We start from the raw sequence: 25,066 nt of genomic DNA on the forward strand, positions 1-25,066 counted from the left end.
GTGATCTGTGTTGTGGGAAAAGCAAATGATGTACAAACTTCCTGACCACAAGAGAAAATAAAACAGGCACAGTCATATTCCCACCAAAAAGTACAGCTATCTCCTCTTAAGTAACTGAACCAAAATAACTGGAATATAAATCAGAATCCCCTTGTAGCCCTCCTTTTCTCTTCAGATAATGTGCAAGAGGGAAATCACAGGATACTTCTTCCAGCTGTGAGTAGAATGTACTGGCCCAGTGCTGTATGAGTGTGATATAAGACCAATGAATGACAGCACCTCACTTAAATGTTTCACTTAGCTTTTCTACCAGACATCTGTCAATGTTACTGCAAAGTGTATGGTGTATGGTTTTCATTCTCCTGTTGCCACTGTAACTTAGGCAGCAGGCTTTTTATAGATTCCCTGCTTGCCAGTCTTTCCTCTAAATGCAGATTTAAAAAAAAAAATGGTAGGAGAAAGGCGTAAACATGGTTAAAAAGCTCTGTTATTGCAGAAGGATGTTGCCTGAATTCATATGTTATTTAACTAGAATAGAAAGCATAATTTGTTCTCACAAAAGTTCTGTCCAAAATCATTGCATACAAAGTTCTTTGAATATAGTTGTAATTAGGAATGTGAGAACTATGCCTGCTGAGGGAGGGCACACCAAAGTTTTTGAGATATTTGGCACCGATGAACTTTTAAATCAAAATTCTGCTCTCATATGGTGCTCAGCAGACTTAGCTTTCTCTTTGCAAACTGAAAGTGTGGTTGTGGTTTTATAAACAGGACAAGTGAGTTCTCATGCAGTTTTTTATATTAAGGAGATGCTGTCAGAAGTAGACACCCCACAACTCTGTTGTGAATTATTGTGGAAGCTGAGGGCAAAGAAGGGATCCTAACCTTGTCTTTGCATAATGGCATCCATAAGTTTAAAATCAACATGATTCTATTAAATTTCCTTTTTGATCTCATAAGACATATCTCAGGTATAGATATCTCATTTCCAAGCTCCTGCTTGTGCAAAATTTGTTGGTAGCCGCGAGGACTGCACACCTTACAGCACATGCTTCCCCCATCCTCCCCAGAGCGTGAGGAGCGGCTGTTCTTGCCATGTCAGTACAGCAGCAGACTTCTCCCAGGAAAAACTGCTTGTGTCCATGCTGTCTGAATGAAGTCAGTTCTCATGGCAACCACACTTTACCCACACAAATGTGCATTGTTTTCAGGCACTTTCCCCTTCTATCCAGAAATGATGTAAAATCTGAGGGAGCAGAAGAGCAAGAAAGAAACCTAATTGACATGCGAGCGGCAAGTGCTGCGACGCTTCCTTACCTTTCATGCTGTTACCTATTGTTTCACCAATTATTAGGCAGGCCAGAGTTTTACAATATGAGATATGTTAGGAGCACTCCATTAAGGTTGCTCATAAAATGTCCACAAAATAAACATCTTATTTTAGACAGAAATCAAGGTAACACAGGATTAGTTTCTGTCAGATATGGCAGAAACCAACAGCTATTTTGCTGTGTGTCTCAGGAGTTTATTTCAGTCTCTTTCTCCCTACCTCCTTTCCTCCTCCCTTCTCCAGTTTGAGGAAGCTTAGCAAGGGTAGGGTGATCCCATGGGAAGCTGGGAAAAAGAGAGGAACTCCTTTGTTGGTGGGGATGGCCAGAGCTCCCTGCTCCCACTCCGCTACAGCAGCCTGGATGATACTCCTGCCAGCAAGAGATTAGATGGCATGAGGGTGGCAGTGACAGCACTACTGGAACAGGAGAATTCTCTGCTGGTGGTGTAAGGTTATGTTAAATCTCCTTTGTAGAACTAGCAGGGGATCTGGTTGGGGTTTTTTCCAGATTTCAAAATACTTTGGATGGGGGAAAGACACCTGCACCCGTGCTTTTAATGTCATTTTCGCTCCCTTAAAAGGCAGCAAATTCTTGGCTTCAGCCTGATGAAACCAAACATTTACCTTGATTACAAGAACATCCTCAGCTTTGCCAGCCTAAGCATTTTATAACTCCTCAGACCATGAAGCAGAACTGCTGCCAGGAGGAAATCCTCCCCTACTGAGAACAGAGATTGCTCACAGCGCTGATCTCAGCTGTGGGACACAGCTCCGACCGAGGGGGCAGACCCAGCTCTAAAAGGTCTCGTTCTCACACCTCACGCAATTCCTATGCTTGTGACTTTTATTGATGCCTTAACCTATTGCCCTCTGCCCCTTCGTATGGTATTCCTAAGGCTGGAAGCAGGTACCGTAAGTCTATCGGCAAGAAAAATCGCACAACATGTAATTAGAGTATTAGTACGTAAAACCTGTAAAGTACTACATTTATTTTTGATCATTACCTTCTCTGTTGTCATGGGAGTCACTGTAGATAGAAGCCAGGGTAAACAAGGTGAAAATGACAAAAGCCAGCAAGATGAAAGCTACTTCAAGGTTTGTGAAGGGCAGCTCCATGAGCTGCTACTGCTTCGCCTAGGAAAAAGTGTAAAGGTTTACTCATCGGGCTGGCTGTGGAAAAGGAGAGCTCTCAGTAGAGCAGTTAAGTCTTTACTCAGGAGGATGCTAGATCCTGGTCAAACTGGTTAAGTAACTTTGGTGGTTAAGAGGGAAACAATGCTGCTGGCTCATACAAGAATGTAAGCTCAAACCCTTTTTACGGAGGACTCACAATGTGCTGTTGCTCTAGAGGACACTTGGAGCAGGTATTTAAGCAAAGCTGCACTTAACCCTATGTGCAAATACATCTATATGCTATATTTATTTTATATGTTTTTGTGTGCAATGCATTTAATATCAGAAACATACTTGGACAGTGAAAGAGTAATAAAAACAGACCTATTAAAAATAAAATTATCTGTAATCATCTCTAGGAAAGCATAGACTTTTCTCAATAGAAAAACTGCTAGAATATAAAACCACTTGCCTTCTGCATAGTGGAAAGCCTGAACATTATCACCAAATTATTATCAAATTCCAGTCAATAGTCCAGGAATTCTGAAGTCAGTGAAAGTTTGAAGTTTTCAGTTGCCCATAGGATTTAGCTCTAAAAAGCACTCCCCCAGAAATCTTAAAACCGAGGAGTCCAATACATTTCTAAGGAGTTTTGTGGGGAGGAAAAAAAAAGGAAAAAAAAAAAAAAGACAAAAAAGGTAAAAAGACAACAACTTGCAATAAATAAAGAGAAGCTGGCACTTACTGCTTGCCAGCGATTTGTACATATATTCCATTGGGTTTTCTTCAGAAACATCCCAGTTCTATGAAATGGGCTGAGTTAATCACCAGAAGCTGGAAGGATCTAATGTAACATGATTCCCTGATGCTTTCCAGCTGCTGCCTTGCTCTCAGCAGGTCCAGTCCACGTCAGACTGGAGGGTGATAAAAGTGGCAGGAGAGGCACAGCTCAACACGTGTTTCTCCTGTACCTGCCTACAGGATGTTGGCACGTGAAAGCAAACTGAAGGCACAGAAGTTGTAGCAATGCCTTTGGGGCAGTCAAGACTGAAGTTTGCACCTTGTCAGTCGTGTTGCATTTTAAGCCCTAGTGAACTATTAACATGATTGTAAACAAGAATAACAAGCATAAGAAGGAAACACAGCTTGGAAAATGTGTCAGCAAGAACTTTGAAATTTAGGTCTATACTGATACAAGCAATAATTATTAGAATGATATCACGGTATCAGCAAAAACCAAGCCTGTATAGACGCAACTTACATGAAAAAAGGATCCTTTTGAAGGACCTTTCTGATCAATTTGTGAGGTTTTTTCCTTTTTTGGGTCTTGGTTTGAAGAGCACAAACACCATTTTTACAAACTGAAGCATCAGCCACCTTGGATTGCATTGGCTATACATTAATTAAAAGGGATCTCTAAACCATATATTTTAATATTCTGATCATTCTCTTATTTAAAAATATAAAATATTTTGACATTGCTATTTCTGATCTTCTGTATAATGATCTAAGCAGGAATATTTCCACAGCAGGCAAAAGAATGATGCTTATGAAACCCCATGTCAATACATAAAAATAGAATACATAAAATAGAACCACTCTTAAATGAGGAGAATATGGACGTGATTTGAACATTGTCATATTCAATGTATCTTTCACTGGATCGCATTTGCAGCAAATACTTAATTAGTAACTATTGCAAATCTCTGTTTATAATTCCTAGGAGTGAAAAGATAGTTATACATACCCCAATTTCTTTGTCTATTTGTTGGATTGGTTGCCCCATTTTATTAAACAAACTAAGGATTACCTATTCTAGTCAGAGGAAAACTTCATCTGTGTATACATTGAAAAATCTTTGGTTGACTGTATTTATGCTTTCTTGATCTTTGCAACAGATATTTATGTATCTGCCTGAAGTTAGATGTGAATTCAAAACTTACAGCTTTTCCCATAAAGAGAGTTAAATTCTTCCACTTCCCTTATTTCAATAAAGCTGCTGAATCTTTCATGCTCTGCTTAACCAATAGAAATAAATCTGAAATAATATTTAATATTAAAAATAATATGCAGTTAAAGAAGGGGCCTGTTTCCTGAAATCATGCTACAGTTGATGAAAGGTTCTTTATAAAATAGCCTGCAATTTCTTTAAGCAAAACTGTTGTATTTTGTATTGCTGTGCATATGTGTAGTACATTCATTTATATAAATGGATATTTTACCTATACATCATTAAATAGTTAAATATGAGTCTGTCGTGGTTTAACCCCAGCCAGCAGCCAAGCCACAAGTAGTTGCTTGCTCATTCCACCAGCAGTGGGATTGGGAAGAGAAGGGTAAAAGGTAAAAAATTAGTGGGCTAAGATAAACAGAGTTTAACAGGAAAAGCAAAAGCCACACACACAAGCAAAGCCAATCAAGGAATGAACTCACTGCTTCCCATGGGCAGGCAGGTGTTCAGCCATCTCCAGGAGAGCAGGGCCCCATCACATGCAAGGGTTACTTGGGCAGACAAACACCATCACTCCATATATCCTCCCCTTCCTCCTTACCCCCGCTTTAAACACTGAGCATGATGTCACACGGTGTGGGAAGGTCCCTTTGGTCAGCAGGGGTCACCTGTCCTGGCTGTTGTAAATTAATGTCATTTGCTAACTTAAAGCTGCTGGAGGACCTGATGAGCAACTTCTTCAGTGAATTATAACCTGATCAGTCATGTACTGTGGAAATGAAGGAGATAATTGATTTAAAACTTCTTAGCTATTTATGCAGTATAAGTAGGTGCCTGCTCGTTAGCTCAAGAGCAAACTGAAATAGAAAAAAATAAATGAGATGCCATGAAAAAGTAAGAGCAGGGCTCTTGAAGAAACAGAGAAGTACCAGTAGAAAAAAGTTGCCAAATTAATAAATAACATGTACAGATTGTATATATCAAAGAGAACATAGCCTTTGGACTTACATATCTAATCTGTAGCTTCCTAGTTATCTCAGTATATCCTAAGTTCATAATGGGTATGTTCTAGATTCTTGTTTGTTGAATCTGCTCTTTTTGTTTCCTTGTGTTTTAATCTTATCAAGGCATAACTGAAGTCAAGTGAGTTAGCTGTGAGAAATGCAGTAAGTTATAACTTTAATATGGTATACTGAAAAATAACCAGTCCCATGTAAATACATTTATTCATTTCATAGGATCTATCTTTATTAGCAATTATGTAAAAATCATATCATATATTATAGAGATAAATTTGGCTTCTCCCTAGGTCTTGCTGCTCCTATGGTTAATGACTGGGGAGAGCTCAGCTGAGAGCATACACTCCTCTTTGTTATCTCAGTAAAGACGTAAGCCAACAGTGTTAGTGAGTCAGCAAGGAGCACAAAAAGCTCTTGCTAAATAATAATAACACTAATAAAAAAGGCAGTTGTATTGTTATAATGCTTTTACAAAGTGTTGACATTTCTCTAAGTCTATCTTTTTCTTACCTATGTTTGCAGCAAAACCATTTTCAGTTCACGGGCATTTTCTAATTGTAGAAATTGCCAGTGACATGTAGTTTTTCTAGCTACCTTTTGGTGGGATTTTTGTTGTCTTGGTGTGTTGGCTTTCTTATGGTGTTTTGTTGTTGTTGTTTTTGTTGGTTGGTTGCTTGGGGTTTTTTGTTCTCCAGATGTTGTGGCCAATGTCTTTAATGTTAAATGAACCTATGTGACTTTAACTTTGCTGTCCACATGTTCCATGTTTTTACCCACCTAAGGAACTAACACAGATTAAAAGGTGAAAGGTCCTGCTGTATTTTGTATTTATTTCTGTGATAATGATGATTTCATAACAGCAGTGGGATAATATTTTGTTTGAAAAACTGAACCTAACACTGCTGATTTAAAAGAACAATTCTAAATATGAGTGATTATTATTTTTTGTTAATAACAGCTTGAAATCCTCATAGGTCAGATGAGTTCAATGCAAAACTTGATTACTTTTTTCTGGCTCATATGATAGCAGTATGTGTAGTGCTAAGGACATCTTTATAATTTCTTTCATAATGCTTGAAGACATTTTCTGTGCAAGAATATGATGATAATTAATACATATTCTATTACAAAGGAAAGATTTGTTCAGTGTGAAATGTGAACATGTAGCAAAACTTCTGGAGCAGGAGCAGGGCTTTCCTTCATCTAACATAGACTTGAAATTTTTGGTGTTTAAGCCATTTGAAAGAAAAGATTTGTCAAAGTGGATTTTCTATATCCCAGTGATAGTCACATATTACATAAAAATTTGGGGGGGGCTTCTACACTCAGAGAGTGGATCAGCTCAGGGCACCTCAGCTCTGCAGGCCAGGAGGGTGCAGCCCATCCCTGTGCATTTCTTTCCAGGGCACCCTGTAGTAAACCAGTGCCAAGTTCAGGCTGTCATCGTAGCCTGGGATGTTCAGCTGGTTTTACTCCAGGAAGAATCAGTTTGCCAAGCTTTGCAACAAATACATGTGCAGGGGAAAGAGAAGGGTTTATCTGTCCTCTGTAGCAAATAAAATTACAATATTGTAATAGTATATGTTTTAACCAAAGTGAAGAGTGGGACTGTTGCTTTGTGTGCAGTTATATTGAATTCATATGGAGTGCTATTTCCAAAAGTATGTATACCAAATATTCTTTCTTTTAAAATACTTTTTAAAAATGAACAAAATAGCAGACAGAAGACATCTCTTTCAGGGAAATTCTACCTTTCAAACTTAACTAGGCTTAATTGTTCAGAGTTTTCCTATTTTTTTTTTCTTTTTTGGCACTAGAAAGAAGGATATAGAAATATTCTATTGTTTAGCAAAATAGTAACTTTAGATTAAGTGAACTATCAGGGAAGAAAGGATTCAAAATGTTCATCAAAATGTTAATTAAAATACAATATTTTGTCTTCATTCACAATCATGACTAAAAAATAATGATTAAAAATGTCTTTAAAATATCTTTTTTAAAATCTTATTTCTTTTTCCTCTTAGCAATGATTAGAAAATGCCCATGTGTCTAAGCATCTGGATAGCTGTACTTCAGTAGAGGTTCTTAGTGACTCACACAGCCTTTCTCCGAGAAGACTGATGATTTTTAACAAGCTATGTGTAAATTGTGGGATGCAGGACATAGCAACAACTGAAAGCCAGCAATTTGCCAGTTGTGACATTTAAAATTGTGATATTGTTGAAGCCTCCTTTCTCCAGTGTCCATTTCTTTGGTCCAGCTGTTTTTAGGCTGTATGTATGATCCTTATCACACTACATTAGTCATGTACTTTCCACTGAACAGCAGGATTGTAGCTCATCCTCTGCCCCTCCCTCGATTAGAGGTGAATTATATGTGCAGCAGAGTCTGGGTAGGATTTTGGTTTGTCCCTTTTCTCTGTAGGCACATTGTTACACATTTCTCTTTATAAAATTTGTAATAAACAGGTGATTCTAACTTGTTCCTTGGGCAAAAATTGATAAGATTTAGGGAAGTAGACATGATCTCTTCGACTTCAGTAGAGAGACTAAACTGAATATTTATAGTTGTATAAGGACAGCTTTCTGAATTCCCTTCAAGATCCTGTGTGTTGGCTTTTTAGATTTTTCTTTTTCTTTTTTTCGAACAGAGACAACTGAGGCCATATCAGAAACTATGCATATTCTGTATTTTGAGATATTAGAAGGTATAAAGGGGAACTACAAAATTTTCCATTCCAAGTCACGGCTAATTACTCCATCCTTTCAATATGGAAGTTAAAGAATAAAGAATTATTACCTCATTTGACAGTTTAGGACACTTCTAGCTTAATTTGTGTGAAATGAGGCTGTGGTGTGGCAGGCAATTGGCCTTGGGTCCCAGGCAACCAGCAATCAGCCAAGGGGAAATGGCCTCAAGTTGCACCACAGGAAGTTCAAGTTGGTTTTTAGGAAAATTTTTTTCACTGGAAGAGTGATTAAACATTGAAACAAGCTCTCCAGGGAAGTGTGGAGTCACCATATCTGGAAGTACTCAAAACTATGAGTAGACATAGCACTTCATTACGTGGTTTAGTGGCCGTGGTGGTGTTTGGAAAAGGTTGGACTCGATGACCTTGGAGGTCCTTTCCAACCTCAGTGATTCTGTGAATCTATAATAGCAGCTGGCGGTCATCACCTTATGGGAAGCATGACTCACTTTCCAATAAACAAATTTTTTTCAACATAACTCATCTGTATATGAAGTTTTATGGCCTGTACTATCAACAGATAATCTTTACTTTGCCAAACCAGGTGACTGCCTCTCTACTGACATGACTAGAAAGTCTGTGTCTAATTCTCCATGGCCAGATTATTTACTTGTGTGGGGTATGGGGTTATAACTGTTGAAGTTGTTAAGGCTTGTAAGCCTTGTAGGAAGGCACAGATGCAGGCATAACTATCTCTCGCCCCACAACCAGCTTCTAACAGTCCAGCCTGCAGCTGAGCCAGCCAATGCCCTTCTCTTGTTATGTTTTGGTTTTGTCTGGTTGAGCTAAAGGTCTAAAAGGGGGGTGATTTCTTTAATAAAGTTATTTCCTTCGGATGCATAAAGGGGGTCATGTCTCTTTGTTCCCCATTGCTACAATTTGTGCAGCACCTCTTGTCTGCAGAGTGGTTTCCTGTTTAAAGCCACAGCTAAAATGAGGTTATGATTTGGTAACAGCAAGTTGCACTTGGATTTCTTTTTTCCTTTCTCTGTTTTCTCACAGTTGTCTAGAATTTGATTTTGTCTCACTAAGATTTGGAATTGAGAACACTTCACAGCATGGAGAACTCTGCAAGTATTTAACCACTTGGAATACACATTTATAGATACATTTTCATATTTACGAGCACATCCATAAGAAATACAAGTTATGTGTGTGTAGTACACACAAAAAAAGGATTTGAATTAGTAAGGTGTTTCATCTTTCAAGCTCATTGTATCACTAAAATGATGAAGTAAAAAAAAAAAAAAAAGCCTAAAAGGTGAATTTTCTTTAGAATTAGAGGCAAATGACTGAGGTTCAGTTTGACTCATCTGCTTATCTCAGGGGTGTGGAGAAGACTTAAAGTAGCTGGATATGGCCAGTAGTGAACACTTCTATACTGTCAAAAGGCAGTGGAAATAACATATCTGCTTTCATTATTTGAAGAACCAATAATGGGAGATCCATGCTGATTTGATCCTACAGTCCCACATATATTTTTTCAATTGAATCCCTCCTTTTATACAACATTGTTACACCTGCCGACACTTTGATATTGTATAACTAGCTCTGGTTCTGTTAAAGGTTAAAGGAGAAATTTTGGAAACTTGTTTTATGCCTTGTACCATGTGGCCTTTGTACCTTTCTGACCACCATTTTAATGGTGGTATTTTGCTGGTAAATAAATATGAAGGGGAAATTATGGTTTATCTGCTTCTCTGGGTGCTTAAAATACACAAACATGTGAATTAACATGCCAGATTATCTACTCTCTCATTTATTGCCATTATCCTAGGAACAATAGGTAAAGTAATAGCTGACATAAACATATACATGATAGTTTTCTCAGAATGTTAAAGAAGTCTGTAATTCTTGGTATGACTCAGTCTTGTTTTAGATATATATATATATATATATATGTATTAAGTTTTATATATATTTTGGTATCTCAAAAGGAAGTCAGTCTGCCATTTTCCCCAACTGAAAATGTTTTGAAAGTTCTCTCCTATATCAGTCTGTCAGGCACTTTAATGCAAATACATGGTATTTGTTTTTAAGGAGTTTGGGAAAGCCTGTCAATTTGGGCTCCTCGCTAAGCTAAGCATCCCAAGGTTAATGTTTGCATTGAAATCCATGAAATAAAAATAGAAGCAGCACCAATTATCTTCATATTCCTGTTTCCCTTTCTTACCTCTTTATATTGCATATAGTCTGTTGTAACCAAAATGCTTGTTCAAGCAGCCCAGTTTCCTGGGCTGAAACTTTGCCCAGGAAACTTGATTGAGATAGCTGAGGCTTCAGATTGGCTCCAGTTTTAGCTCTGCTGCTGAATCTCAAATGGCAAATTTGTTTGGAGGTGGTTGCCCTCTTTTTATTTTTGTATCCAACTGAGCAGATCCTACATACGTTGTACAAAAATGCATAAGTGGTGATGGTTTTTATGGAAAAATTACTACAGTGAAGTACACTTCCAAGGTATTTTTTAGAAAAATGTGTCTCCATTTGACCCAGTGATATCAAATAAGCTACAAGAAGAAGTGGTACTTGAATATATATGCTGGAGAAATAAACACCTTCATGTTTCTGTTGTGAGAAATAACTATCTGGATCTGATGAAAACCATTCTTTTCCTTGAAGACAGCATAATACCAATGTTAGCTCATTTGAAGGAGGCAAATCAATAATGACACAGTGTAAGGACACCTGCATTTAATGCAGCCAGCTATTGGATTTATATATTATTTAAAAAAAACTACTATGGTAATAACTCACTAATTCACTTAGGTTACTCTGAGCTGTCTGTATATATCTTTTCAGTCTGGCTTTTGTGCTAGTACCTTAGAGTTCATATCATATGCGTATAAACCTATATTTGCATATAAGCATATACGCACCTGTAATTGCAAATGATCAAACCAAAATTGAAAGGGGTAGCAAACCTTGTATTCCTTCAGTACTGACATGCTCTGATCAGCTGAAAGGGCAGAGTGTATTTGAATAACCTTCTGCCTGTCGTACGTAATTTCCATTTTCAATTAGTTTACATTTCAGGGACAGGGTGAAATTTGGTTTTGCAGATCTTTACCAGTGATCTAGTTTTGTTCCTTGGTTTTGACCTCCGAGAGGAGAAAGTACGTAATACTAGAAGAAATGTTTATTCAGGAGGCTCAAGTTTCATAATGCCCACAGACATTACTGATTTTGTTTTCCACGGTCTTTATTTAGGGAATTAAATTATCTTAAACCAATATAGTGATATTTTTCTATTTGCTGAAATCAGAGAATGGCATTTTAATTATTTTTAAAAGGGAAAGAGACAATTTGGTATTAATTAAATAATGTATTTATTGAAAGCTTAGTAGAAATAATTTTGGTAAGTGCATGAAAAGAGAATTGAATTGAAATAGAAACAGTTATTTAAAAGCTCTGTCCATATATAAGCACGTTGGAAAAAATTCCAAACAAAGATTTTGTCATTAATAAACCTTCATAACTACATTTTTTCTTATTTATTAAAACATTCATGTTATTGATAGCAGGCTGTTTTACTTTAAACCTTCTGACCTTAATGGTTCTATTTTTTTATACTGGATAATTATTTAATAAAGGCATTCCTCTTCCAAATTCTTGCAAAAATCCATGCTTATGTGAACAGTTATGTCATTGCATGTGTTTTTCTTCTTAACTTCCAGGTTCTCTGCATGTTCTGAATAGTTAGCACAATTGCACACATCTCCAACTCCCAGGGCTCAACCCACCTGACATTCCCTAACTGCTTAGTGAATAATTTGCAGTCATAAAATAATGGTCCAGTCTAATGCCTCAGAATGACTCAAAATTCAGTAAAATATCACAAGAGGGAGCCCTTGTTAACACCAAAAATTTGCTACCTGATTTTGGAGAGCTGCATGAATCGCTTTCCAAGTGAAATGTGGGTTCTGTGCACTTGCAATGAAAGTAGTTTCACACTAGAAGAGAACCTTCTAAGATGAGTTGTATACAAACTGATTTTTTACATAGGAAAAAAGTCAGGAAATTATGGTTGAGCATTTGAATAGGTTTGAACTATGATTTTTAAATTACTGCTCTTTCTATTTTTGGATAGCAAGGGATATGAAGCTAGAGCATTATCACTGATTTATTTTTAAAGAATGTTACTTTTATTCTTGTGAAAATTCAATATTACTCTCTTGTCAGTTGCAAATTATTAATGGAAATCTAATCTTTGTCAGTTTAAGGGATTAATACATTCTGAATTATGTATCTTAAAAAAATTTTCTTTAATTAATTTTTTTCCTATTTTAGGCTCTGCTTTGCAGGGGAAAGTATTCAGTCTGGTTTAAGTTTAATTGCTTTGCTTTGAGTGAGAAAATTATAGGTCTTACAGTGTTATGGTGCTATCATGGTGAAATTCTATATGATGTTGACTGGAGAATAACCTGAAGATACAAAAATATAGTTTTAATTTGCAGGTTTCTTAAACAAATTCATCTAACTGCTTTAATAAACGAGGTCATATATTAAAGATTTCAGGAAGATCCCAAGTATTTTACTGAAAGTCAGAGCGTTTCCAGGCTAAATTAGTAACAATTCTGTGTGTCCTCTCTGTCTGTCAGTAATGTTTCTTCACCACTGAGTGCTATTTTTCTTCAGGAAGTTAAGGTGAGGTTCCTAAAGAAAACAGTGCTTCATATTTTTGAATATTTTAATGCACTATCTGTGCAAAAATGAAGAGAATGAAAGGAAAATATAGGAAGTGTTCTACAGAAGTCCAGAGTTTTGGTTGCTGTTGTTGTTGTTAGCTTCTTTGTTTTTTAAAAGTGATTGAGGTATCTGATGGAATTATTTTTTCACCTAGACACGTTTCAAAATCATTGTAATGGTGAATGGACAAAAATGTTGGTGCAAAAATCATTGATAATGGAACACACTGGCATAGTGTGAAACTGATGCATAGCAGCAACTCTTGAGAAGACATTGTGCTGCTTTCTTTGTTTGAGGAAATGATGATGTTACGTGGTTACAACCTACAACATAAATTTAAACAAATTGAAGTGTTACTCTGTATATACAGTAGAAAATTTAGTTTTAAAACACTGATTACATGGCAACTTCATTTTTCTTTTCACAGTTTCACACAATACAGGCAAGTTTAGAGAGTTGACTTTAATATTAAATATTCATTCTTAGGCAATGAGATTTAGATTTCTTTTGCTTTTTATGGGAGATTATGTGGTTAACCCCTGTTCAGGTGTCATGATTAATTTACTTTTGTGTTTCTGAAAGGATCATTTTTAGTCTAGGAGAGTTAAACACTACAGTTCATTGAATTGAAAAGAGAAAGAAGTACAAGTGACTTCACTTAGAGATAAAAAACCTTTGGAGGAAAAATTGTTTTGACATTCTCGAGGAAATGCTGAAGCCAAGTAAATATTAAAAAATAGACTACTTTAGCTAAGCTTCTTGTGTGCAATTCTGTATTTTCTCCCTCTTTTCCAGAACATATGTACATTTCCCCACCAGTTTTTTAAGGTAGGACTGTTTGGATGTAGAATCTGATTCTTTTCAGTGGTTGTTTGAGATTGAATTGCAACATTAAAATCTTTCACCTATTTTTTAAAAATTATCCTAAATGACAAATTTAATACAAAGATATAGAGCAGAGACAGATATGGAATAGGCAGCTATGCTGCTGGTAAATCTCTCACTTCTTCCCTCCCTTCCCAGGCATGGCTTTTACAATGAGGATTTGCATGCTTTGGAGCCCAAACATTACCTAAGTGTCTGGTTTCCTGCTTTCAGATGGGATAAAGTTAATTTTCTTTCTAGTATCTGGCACAGTGCTGTGTTTTGGATATAAGATGAGAATAATGTTGATAACACACTGCTGTTCTAGTTGGCACTGAGCAGTGCTTGCTCTAAGTCAAGGATTTTTCAGCTTTTCACACTGCCCTGCCAGTAGAGAGGGGGGGGACATAAGAAGCTGGGAGGGGGCACAGCCAAGACAGTTGACCCCCACTGACCAAAGGGATATGTCATTGCTCTTAATGATAAAACCGGGGGGGAATTGGCCAGGGGTTGGGGACTGCCTGGACATTGGGCAGCAGGTGGTAAGAAATTGTGTTGTGCATCACTTTGGATATTCTTTCATCACTTGTATTATTTTCATAACCTTTTCTGTCCTGCTACACTGCCTTTCTCTCAATGCACAAGTTTTACCTTGTTTTCCAGTTCTCTCCCATCTTGCCCTGTGGGGAGAGAGTGAGCAGCTGGGTGGTGTTTGACTCCCAGCTGGATTAAACTGCAGCAGCAGACTCAGCAGAGTGTACGTTGCCTTTTAGCTGTATTTAGTGTCTTCTTGCCAAAAAGGACCAAGACTGCCTTAACTCCACTGGAGTACCATATTTATCAGACATGATTTGTTCGTAGCACAGGCTGCATGGAGCAGGGACAAGTCCTTTCCTCAGCACCAGGTCACTGGGAGCAGCTCTGTCACCAAGCAAAGTAGTGGCTGGTGGGGCTTGTTGAGGAAGTGGGTCTCAACCATTCTCAGTTTGGCTCAAAGTCCTGCTTAGAAACAAGACTGGCCCCTTGGCCTTCTTGTCTGGAAGTTTATGATTGAAGAATATATATGAGGGAAACTGTCTCTGTGTGTTTAAAACGAGCTCATGATCTCAGAAGCTGGGATCCTTCAGATTTTCCTCTACTCTGGAAGAGGAGAGATGTTTGCCTTGCTCACTGGATCTTGATGGGAACCATGCAGAAGAGCAGGAGGACTCACACAATCTGTGCCATTGACTCAGTTCCACTAGAGAAATGTTCACTTTGAGCAGTGAGAATCAAGAGGTTGGGTTGATAACTTCTAAGCTGCCTAAGGTCTCTGCTTATTTCTTTACTCCCACATATGATGATAGTATTTAAAGGAGCAGAGGTCTACACTGTGTTCTTAAAAGTCACCAATATTTTTCATGAAGGGTACAAATTTTTCATTTTCTGCAGTTGCTGGAGTAATGAAACCATACTATGCTATCATATGTGCAAAACAACAAAAAAAAAAAGAGAGAAGGAAAAGTGGTGAGGTTCATAACAGAAATATTTTATATTTCTTCTTTATATATGTGCCTTTGTGGAGGAATTTTGCATGTGTGACATGATGACAGAACTATAATATAGATGTTCAGCTGAAGGGCCATGGTCAAACAAAAGGAACATCACAGAAATAAAATAAAAAGATTAATAGGAGCAGAAGGATGGAAAGGTCTAACTATTGTTATTATAGTTAAACATGAAACATTTTTCTCTCAGGTTTCTGTTTTCTGAAGACAGGGATGGTAACTCATTCCCTAGCCACTGTCACACTGGATAAAATGTTCTTTTTATCAACTTCAGATCGAGCCAGTACATCTCTTGTAAACATTCTTCTTGTTTGTACTCTGCACAAAATTATTTTCCAAAAAGAATGACTTCTGGGAAGATCAAGTGGGAGTTGCTTTTTTGCAAGCTAGGATCAGTTCAGCTATCTTTTTGTAAGCTAGTTCAAAGTCATACTGTGAAAAGCATCCATTTAGAAAACCTATTTTTTCTTTGGATAAAGACTTAGTTAAAATTTTAAATGAGATGGCTTTATCAGACTTACAAAGGACGTGTCAGAAAAAGGCAGAATTAACTACATTGTGGGCCATCTCTTCCATTTGATTTCATTTGTGAATTCCATGTTGTGAATTCCATTTACCTGAAATGAGGTAGTAAATTGGATTTGTCCCAAAAGCTGTTGATTAAAACTCCTCCAAAATACATACATGTAAGCCACACGTATCCATTTATTTTTGGAAGATTGTTCCCAAATATCATCTACAATAAAAGAGCTGAATAGCTTCTCAGTATTCCTATGTAAATCAGAAGGTTATGCCACTAAATTCTGTCATTTGGTTGCCTATGGTAGCTGGCAAAATAACTCAGATTGAATTAATTTTTTACTTTTCTTAAATTTGTTCTTGGTTTTACTAATACAGGTTTTTCAGTTTACCTAACTTTTACTATTACACAAAGACAGGAAACTTCTCTAACACTGATGAATTTAATTGAAGGATCACAACCACCTTAGGCAGCAGAGAGAGATTTCAATCTCTTAAAGTCTTTGGATGCTTAGTTCTATTTGGTTTTATGGTCTCTACCACTGCAGTACCATCCACGTCCCATATTACTATAGCTCCAGTTGTCTGACTAATTCTGTCAACAGACAAAAGGAGAATTTCAGTAGTTGTGGTGGATGAATTGGTGAACTTTGTAAATAGAAAAGTAAATTTAAATTTTTTCATGCCACCGTGTTCAGTTGCATTTTCACTGTAGATTCCAAGTATAACAAGGCAACAATATTCATCACAATAAAGATAATGGCTGCCATTTGGGGTCAATATGAGGCAAACCTACAGGAAGGATGTCTCTTGAAAGATGGGAAGTAAAAATGGTGTTTACTGTATAATTTTTTATCTCTTTTAATTTTTTTAATATTTAGAGATATTAACAAAAATGAGAAGTAGTACCTAAGCTTCTAAACTAATCTCCAATGATAAATGTAAGCTAGGTCTTAAATGGCAGGGTGCACATTGCCAGGTGCTTCTTATACCTCAGGGTATATAGAATTTCAAGAAATTATTTTAATACTCTCCTCTGGCACTAAAATATGGGTCTCTAAATTATATGAGCCTCTAAAACTCCTCTCAAAATGGCCTGAACATGTGACTGTACTCACCATCTAGTAGTGGAGCAGAGATACATTGTATAGCTAGGCTTAATTATTAAAAGAAATGCATATGAAAGAACGGAATACAATTTCTTTCATTTGATTCTCCCCAAATCATGACCAATCATCATCCCCAATGCAGAACTCCTAATGAGCATGCTCAAATGTTTCCAGTTTCCAAAGAATTGTTTTAAAAATAAATAATAAGGGGAAAAAAAGGAATAAAGGTCTGATGAGTAAGACATGAAACAAAAAATTATTGAGGATAAATTTCCTTGCCCACTGAGTCCTTGTCCTGGTACTTGTCCTCAATCCAGAAGCTTTTCTGTGGCTTCATGAGCTGCACAACCCTCACACAATAGGTGTTCCAAAGAGCTTCTTTACACTGATTCTGGTTTGTGAGTCTTCTCCATGACAAAATTATGCCTATTTCCTGTCAGGAGGATCCTGGGCCTAACTCTTGCTACAGGTACCCATTCTTCTTTGCTTCACTTACCAGAAGTGTCTCCAAGCTGTGTGTACTCTTTGGTTGTCTTGTTGAGTAACCCTGTTAATACACTGGGTTTATCAATTAACTATTGGGAAATCAATTGAACTATTGCACAACAAGAGGGATTCTGTAGACTGATACTGATGTGAGATTCAAAAAAGACATTTAGAAAACGGTAAATTCAATTATTCCCTATGCTGTGCTTACCTAGAAAGGAAGGTACACAGAGTAGGTAGGTTAAGGCCAATGAATGGTGGAAGTATTAAATGCCTTAACCGAGGTAATATCTTAGCCACTGTCTTCAACATATTAGGAAGGACTGACAAATATAGCACTTTTGGCAATTGAAAAGGAGTTATTTATTCCTTAACAGCTAAATCATATAAGAAAAGAATGCTTTTCAGTAGATGACAGAGGGCTTCTGAGAGAGAAATACAGAATATAGTCCAGATTCCTTCCAACCATTTAAAAAAGGAAGAGAGTATCTGTAAGAGAGAAACTCAGTATTATATTATCTTTCTAACTAACATAAGGGAAAGGGGTTATATATGACCTTCCCTTTTCAGCATTTTCTTTGCCTGTTTGTGTCAAATCATTCAAAGAAGCAGAAAAACACCCCATGAGAAACACATTTCAGAAGGAAAGATACTTTAAATCTTGTATTGTGCGGATTGTTTTCCTTGATTTACTTTTCCCATCTTCCTCTAAAGGTTTGAGACAATGTTCCTACATGTAAGAGGTCAACTTTGGAAACATTTCTAACTCTAATGCACATGGATGCTCTTTGTTACCATGGCAGCAGATAAAACCATTGATTGAGAATATCAGCAGTTACCAGTACAGCTACCAGCCCAACAAGGGAGGTAGATAAAGTAGCCAGTGAAACCAAAGTGCAGTGCTGCATGATGCTGCAATAAATGGTATCTGATTTACCCCCTTTGTCTTGGCTGTTGTAACAGGTTTCAGGCACTTTTCTCAAAAGGAAAAAATATCTTTTGCAAAGTCATTTGTTATAAGTAGTGCCCCTTTGCTTTTGAGGACATCTGCTTCTGTCTTCCATAGGAACTCCTAATTGCTGATGGTAGCCTGGATTATATAATCTGAGGACAGATTAAAGGAGCAGTGAAGATGTTGCTACTGTACTATATAGATACCACCAGAATCCTTCCTGGGGTATCGTCAGTATTGAAATGCTAAACAAAACAGATGTGTGGGGTGTTTGGGTTGGGATATCTGAGGATAGGTAAATACATGTATTGTAACAAAGTAGTTTTAAATTGTATTGTGTACATGTACAGGCAAACATGACCGAAGCCACACAGACACTATGACCTAGTCTTGAGAGGTGAAAATATTTTATTGAGATTAGTGATCGTTTTCAGGGTTTTTCAGGGCAGGAATCCAAGGTAGGCACATCTGGATTTCTGCATTAAATCCTGAGTGAGGTTAGTGCTAGGAGGTCATTATGGTGTGTCATAATTTATGTTTTAGTATGACTTGCTGTCTTGAATGGTTAATTAAAAATTTATCAGTAAAAAAAATCTCTGAGGAAAGTAATAATGGAAAGAGGAAATTGAACAAAGTAGAAGAAAATAAGTTTGAATTTTAAATAAAGACAGACACTCATACTGCTGTTCCAGCTTCTCATTTCTTGTTTGTAAGATAATGAAGATGTCAAAACTTTTCCTTAAAGACAAAATGTTCTTTCTTTCCCATAGAAGTTATAAAAATGTCAAGAAAAACAGAAACTGCTCAGATCCCATAAAATAGGACTGTTATAAACTCCTCGACACATTTATGAAGAGAATTATTTATTTAAAATATTTATTTTGGCTCTAGAAGTCCAGTTTTTATTCCACATGTGATATTATAGCTATTTTTTTATTTCTCCCTTAGCCTCAAATAGTAAGGTTCAGAAAAGCAGCTACCTTTTACCAATGGGCAGCTTTTGGAAATGGGAATTCAGTGACCTGGGTAGGTCAGGATCTCGTATCAAAACACGCTGCTGAGGTGGTAATGGTAGAGTGTAAAATGAGATTTCCCCCAGCTGCAGAATCAACCTCTAAATTATTCTCCAACTGAGTTGACTCTTGTACTGGATTGGAGCACAGCTGGATGCCAGGATGCCCACCAAATCTGTTCTGTCATTCCCCTCTCCAGCTGGACAAGTGAATAAAAAGACAGTGAAAGGCTTATGAGATAAGGGCAATCAACAATTACTGTCATGAGCAAAGCAGACTTGACTTGAGGAAATAAGGTTAATTTATAACCAACCAATTCAGAGTAGGGTAATGAGAAAGGAAACCAAATCTAACAAACACTTTACCCCCAGTGGTCTTTTCTTCCAAGGCCTGACTTCACTCACAATTTTCTCTATCTCCTCCCTGTCAGTGGTGCAGGGGGACAGGGAATGGGGGCTGCAATCAGTTCATCACACATTGTCTGCTCTGCTCCTTCCTCCTCAAGGGAAGGACACATCATGCTCTTACCCTGTTCCAGCATGGGGTCGCTCCCACAGGAGACAGTTCCCTACAAACCTGTCAAACACAAGTTCTTCCCGCAGGATGCAATTCTCCATGGATTGCTCCAGCACTGGTCTCTTCCAGAGGGTTCAGTCCTTCAGGAACAGGCTGCTCCAGAGTGTAACCCCATGGGATCACAAGTCCTACTAGCCAGCTTTCTCCAGCATGTGCTACTCTTTCCATGGCTCCACAGGTGCCACAGGAGCATGCTCCAGTGCAGGCTTCCCACAGGGTCATCCTCCTTCAGGCATCCATCTGCTCCAGTCTGTGAACCTCCATAGGCTGCAGAGGAACCTCTGCTCTGGCACCTGGAACTCCTCCTGCCTCTCCTTGTTTGCTGAAGAATCCTCTGGCACCTTCTCACAGAAGCCATCTCGGCAGACCCCGTGCTACCAAACTCCTGCCACATAAACCTCATAAAATCCTTTTGGTTTTAAACTAGCCAGCTGATACCTCTTGAGCTGTTCGGTTTCTCACCAAGCTGGATTTTATTAATGGTGTCTCAACACATGTAGGAGAGTGCATTCTGTTCTGAGATCACTTTTAATTGTTTGTGACATCTAAGTGGAACATCAATGACATCCCGTGCCAGCACACAAACCAGCTATGTTTTGGACACCTTGAGGGATGGGTTTCATGAATTTGCTTCTGTTTTCTCATGATTTGGCTTAACATCTACTTCTGGAGAGCTCAGGCATATTTTGGCAGAATCGTGTTTTCTGGCTGAAATAGTAGGTGAGCAAGCTGTTACTACAGAATAATTTAACAAATAGTAGAGGATAAAAAAGATTAATCTCAATTACAAGATACCAACTCAAAGAATAAGTCAACTCATATACAATGTTGTGTCATCCTTGGAGATTTTTTTTAATACTTGAGAAGAATTTACCAGAATTGTCAAACGATAAAGAAATGAGTTTCATGGAGTGTGTAGGAGACCTCATAAACTATGTAAAAGCTAAAGCATTATTTAGCAATACCATTTCCTCAAAATGTTTTATTTTTTTAAGGTGACAGAACTTAGAGGCTTGAATGCAGAGTAAAGTAGTGTGCTATTTGAAAAATCGGTATTATTTTAAGAAATAAATTTGTATGTCCTTCACCAGACCATGGAGGTCATTGTAAACATTTTAAACCAGTCTTTTAAATGATCTTCTAAAATAAGAAAGCCACAAAGCAACTGTCATTGAGCATTCAGGTATGTACCCTGTTGTGTCTACCTTTGGAGAAGAGCTGATTATCTACCATGCAACTAAAATGCAGATATGCTGTCCTGTTTTCATAAGGAGATGTATCAGATACTGTAATGTCCATAGTGCAGGTAGCAAGTCAGGACTATCAGATTTTCTTTCTCAATAATTTAATCTGAATTTGCCACTAGGACTGGACTCCCTACTTTCATTGTGAATTATTTAAAAATATTTTTAATTCCACTAAAGTAAGTGAAAACAAAGTGGAATATGCCTGGTAATCAGTGGTTATTTTGGTCCTAAATTATTCTATTATCAGCAAATAGGAAAATATAACACCTTCACTCTACTATTCCCAAATACTTTATTTTCAGTTTTTATAAATACATATTTGCCACAGCACATTCAGACATATTAAAATTAATGGGAGGTTTTTTGGTTTTTTGGTTTATTTCAGGAAAGAACACCTACTCTTCTCCTGAGTCAGTGCAAGCTTTTTGATATCAATGTAAACAAGCAGAACTCCTCTGACATCAGCATTAGATTAATGAAAATGAGACTGCTAGAAGAAAACAGAGAATACTATTTAACTAACATAAGTTTTTCTTCAGGAACAGTGTTCCAGCTCAGCAACAATTTGTCCAACAAAAAAGATCAGGAGATATTTCTGGTACCTAGAGGCTGTTTCTCCTCTCAGTGATGGAAAATGGCCTCCACCCTTCATGCACTGAATATTCTCTTTACAGGCGTATCTCAATAATTCAAAGTTTTTGCTGTTCTAGTTAGGAACAAATAATAAAAGATAATAATAAAAGAGGAAAAAATAATAAAAGATAGTTTTGCAATGATCAAAAAATTGGGTAAACTAGACAGTTTTTATGTTGGCAGAACCTTTCACTGATTCTAAAATAATGTGTAAGGTACTTAATAGGTTAATGAAACATTTAGAATAAATTGTGCTGCATTGGCCAAAAATCCTGTTTGGCTGACATTTTTCTTACTGTGCTTGCACATGGAAATGATGCAAGCAATTATCAAATCACAAATTTCATGGGAAAATAGATCAGGTTGGTGAATTGAATATAAATTAGCATCTTTTTAGACATCTGAGTAGAGATAAAGAAAGAAACATGCCTACAAAGGAGAGTTAGAGGAAGAATGAAACACCACATGGTTTTTTTGTTCACTATTTATATTGTAAAAATAAGTAGAAGGCAAATCTAAGGAACCAGCTCCATTTTGCTAGAGAAGTTCAAGCTGATACAAAAGATGGCTGCAGTGTGGAAGATAAGGTAAAAGAATGTCACCACAAAAATGGACAGAGTAGTTCTACAATATTTTAATTTTTATCTACAATATTTTAATTTTTATCTGAGCCAACACCATAAAGGACATAAGCCCAAAGAAGTTAATTTCTAATTTCTCAAGAGAGTTCATGGTCAGATTTGTTCCATGTGCTATGAAGATAAATTCTATTTTTCTGTGACAAATTACTGTTTCTGTTTATAGGAAAGGAAGATGCAGCCAGAAGAAAAATTATGTGTTATAGCTGTATTTGACAGGCTCCTTGTTTGACTCAGATTTATTTGAAAGAGTGGGGAAATAATGCCTGATAAATCCATAAAAATATGATATTATGTGAGGATCCAGACAAAAAATCCAAACCAAATTCCCAAGCAACAACCAATTATCATGCCGCAAGTGGTAGAAGTTTTTTTCAGGGAGAGGGAAGTTCATAGAAATATTTACTAAAATATTTATCCATCTGTATTTATTTCACTAAACCAAGGAACTACCTTTTTTATATTCTTCCATGTAAGGGGGAAGTCTTTGAAACACACCTGTCACATCTACTCTCCCAACTGATTCATAGCCTTTACTATAAATGCTTCGCATCTGATATAGTGAATTTTAACTGTGATGTCCCTGCTTTTCTCCACCACCCTCTGCTGAATCAACCTACAATTTTGAAGGGTTCATTATCAGTACAACTTGGTTGCTTACTATATAAGAATTCAACTTCTAGAATTTGCATTGGCTATTTTGCCAGAGAGACATGGACTCCCCATCCCTGGAGGTGTTCAAGGCCAGACTGGATGAGTCTCTGAGAAACCTGGTCTAGTGAAAGGTGTCCCTGCCCATGGCAGGGGGTTGGAACTACTGGATCTTTAAGTCCTCTTGAAACCAAACCATTCTGTCATTCTGTAATTTTTTTTTTAAGATCTCCACAATTTTTTGGGTTCAGAGCATGACTTGCAAAACCCATTTTTGAGCTTTTCAAAACACTTTGTTTCTGCAGCCATGAGCTCCTTCATAGTTTGCGACACAAGGGGAAAAGGCTGATATTGGTAATTTCTTCATAGAAAGCACTCAACATCCTTACTCACACAGCAGAATTGAATTCCCTACATCCTCCTAGGTGAAGACAAGTATACCTTTACAGCTGTTACAAATGAGGGCACCTGACTATATTGATCAAAAACAAGTGGAAGCCACATTTTAACTTCTTGCTCTTTTTTTTAGATGTATTTCTATTTTTCTGATGAGTGCTGTCAATTTCTGATATGTAGATTGTCACAGCCAGAGGTGATCCTGTCCTCTGTTCCAGCAATATGAAAGCTGGAATATCAGAGATATCAGTGATACCAGAGCCATTGTCATACAAAGCTTGATATAATGAGGCTTAATCTAGGTGAATTACTGGTGTTACCACAGCATTGTGTAAAATGTGACTGTGGGAGATGTTTTCAGCCTGAAACTCTCACTGTTCATTGTGGTGGTTCTGCAGTCATGTTCATCTCTCTAAAGGTACAGTTTGTTGGAGACTATAAAATTTTGCCTTATTAAATACACCTGCCATGTAATTGGCTGGAGGTATGAAAAAAAACCCAAAATCCCATTTGAGCCTTCCTTTGCTATGTCTTAAGTAATCAAAAACAAAACATCACACCTGGAATGTAAGAAGAATATTTTGCTTCCTGTAGGCAGGAAGCTCTTCAGGCAGGAAAAATACTGCCTCTAGATGCTTAAAGTACAGAGCCATGTGATTTTTGCACTATCCATGTTCTACCTTCATGTTTAGACATGGGCTGTTAAAGGTATTTTAAAACCTTGAAGTATAGTACAGGCAAATATGTGCACTTTGTAAAAATAATGATAGATGCTCTTTATTCTGAAAATTGGCAAATATTCCTTAAATATATATATTCCATCTTCTGAGATGTTGTGAAATATTTCTGTTATTTTTGAGTGACGATAGAGTGTCCCTGTAGGTAAAAGAAAATACTTTTGCTAGTAAATAGTCAACTGCATAGCTGAAAAATAGAGGTAAGACTGAACTAAAAATCAATTATAAATCCTTTGGGAAGTCTCCTAATTTATACTTGATTGTAGCTCCTTTCTTTCAAAGATTTAAGTAGAGAATTGATTGGAGAACTTGTTTTCACTTTAATCCACCTAATCTCCATCTGTCTGTGAATATTTTTAGTGAAAGATCCTTTCTTTGCATGAATCTGTAAAACTACTGCTCTGCTGTATTTCATAAGCCTGACATTTAAGAGATTATTCTGCAACTTACTTTCTTTGTTCTAATGTTTTAAAAAATAGCCTTTTAGTCAAAAAATAACCATTTTGAAACATATTTATTTAATATGTGTTTAATGTTAGATGTATGATTGCTGACAGTGAACAAGCTCTCATTCAAGAATGTAGGTGCTGAGCAAGATTTCTATCAAAGTTGTTTCTTCTGATAGCTGCAGCAAATCATGTTATTGAACACTTGAAAACAAGGAGGTGTGTTTCCTGATTTTACTCATCTCCTTAAATTTCACTAGGGAAAAGGCCCTTTTATCATACTGCCATAAGGAAGAAAAGGGCAAAACGGGTGAGAAAGAAAGGTTTATGCTGACAAAAACACTGTAGTATATTAATGGTTTAGTGCAAAACAGGTCCTGTGAATAGCCTGTGCTCAGAAGAGA

This window comes from Cinclus cinclus, chromosome 5 (genome assembly GCF_963662255.1).
Source record: "Cinclus cinclus chromosome 5, bCinCin1.1, whole genome shotgun sequence".
Lineage (NCBI taxonomy): Eukaryota > Metazoa > Chordata > Aves > Passeriformes > Cinclidae > Cinclus > Cinclus cinclus.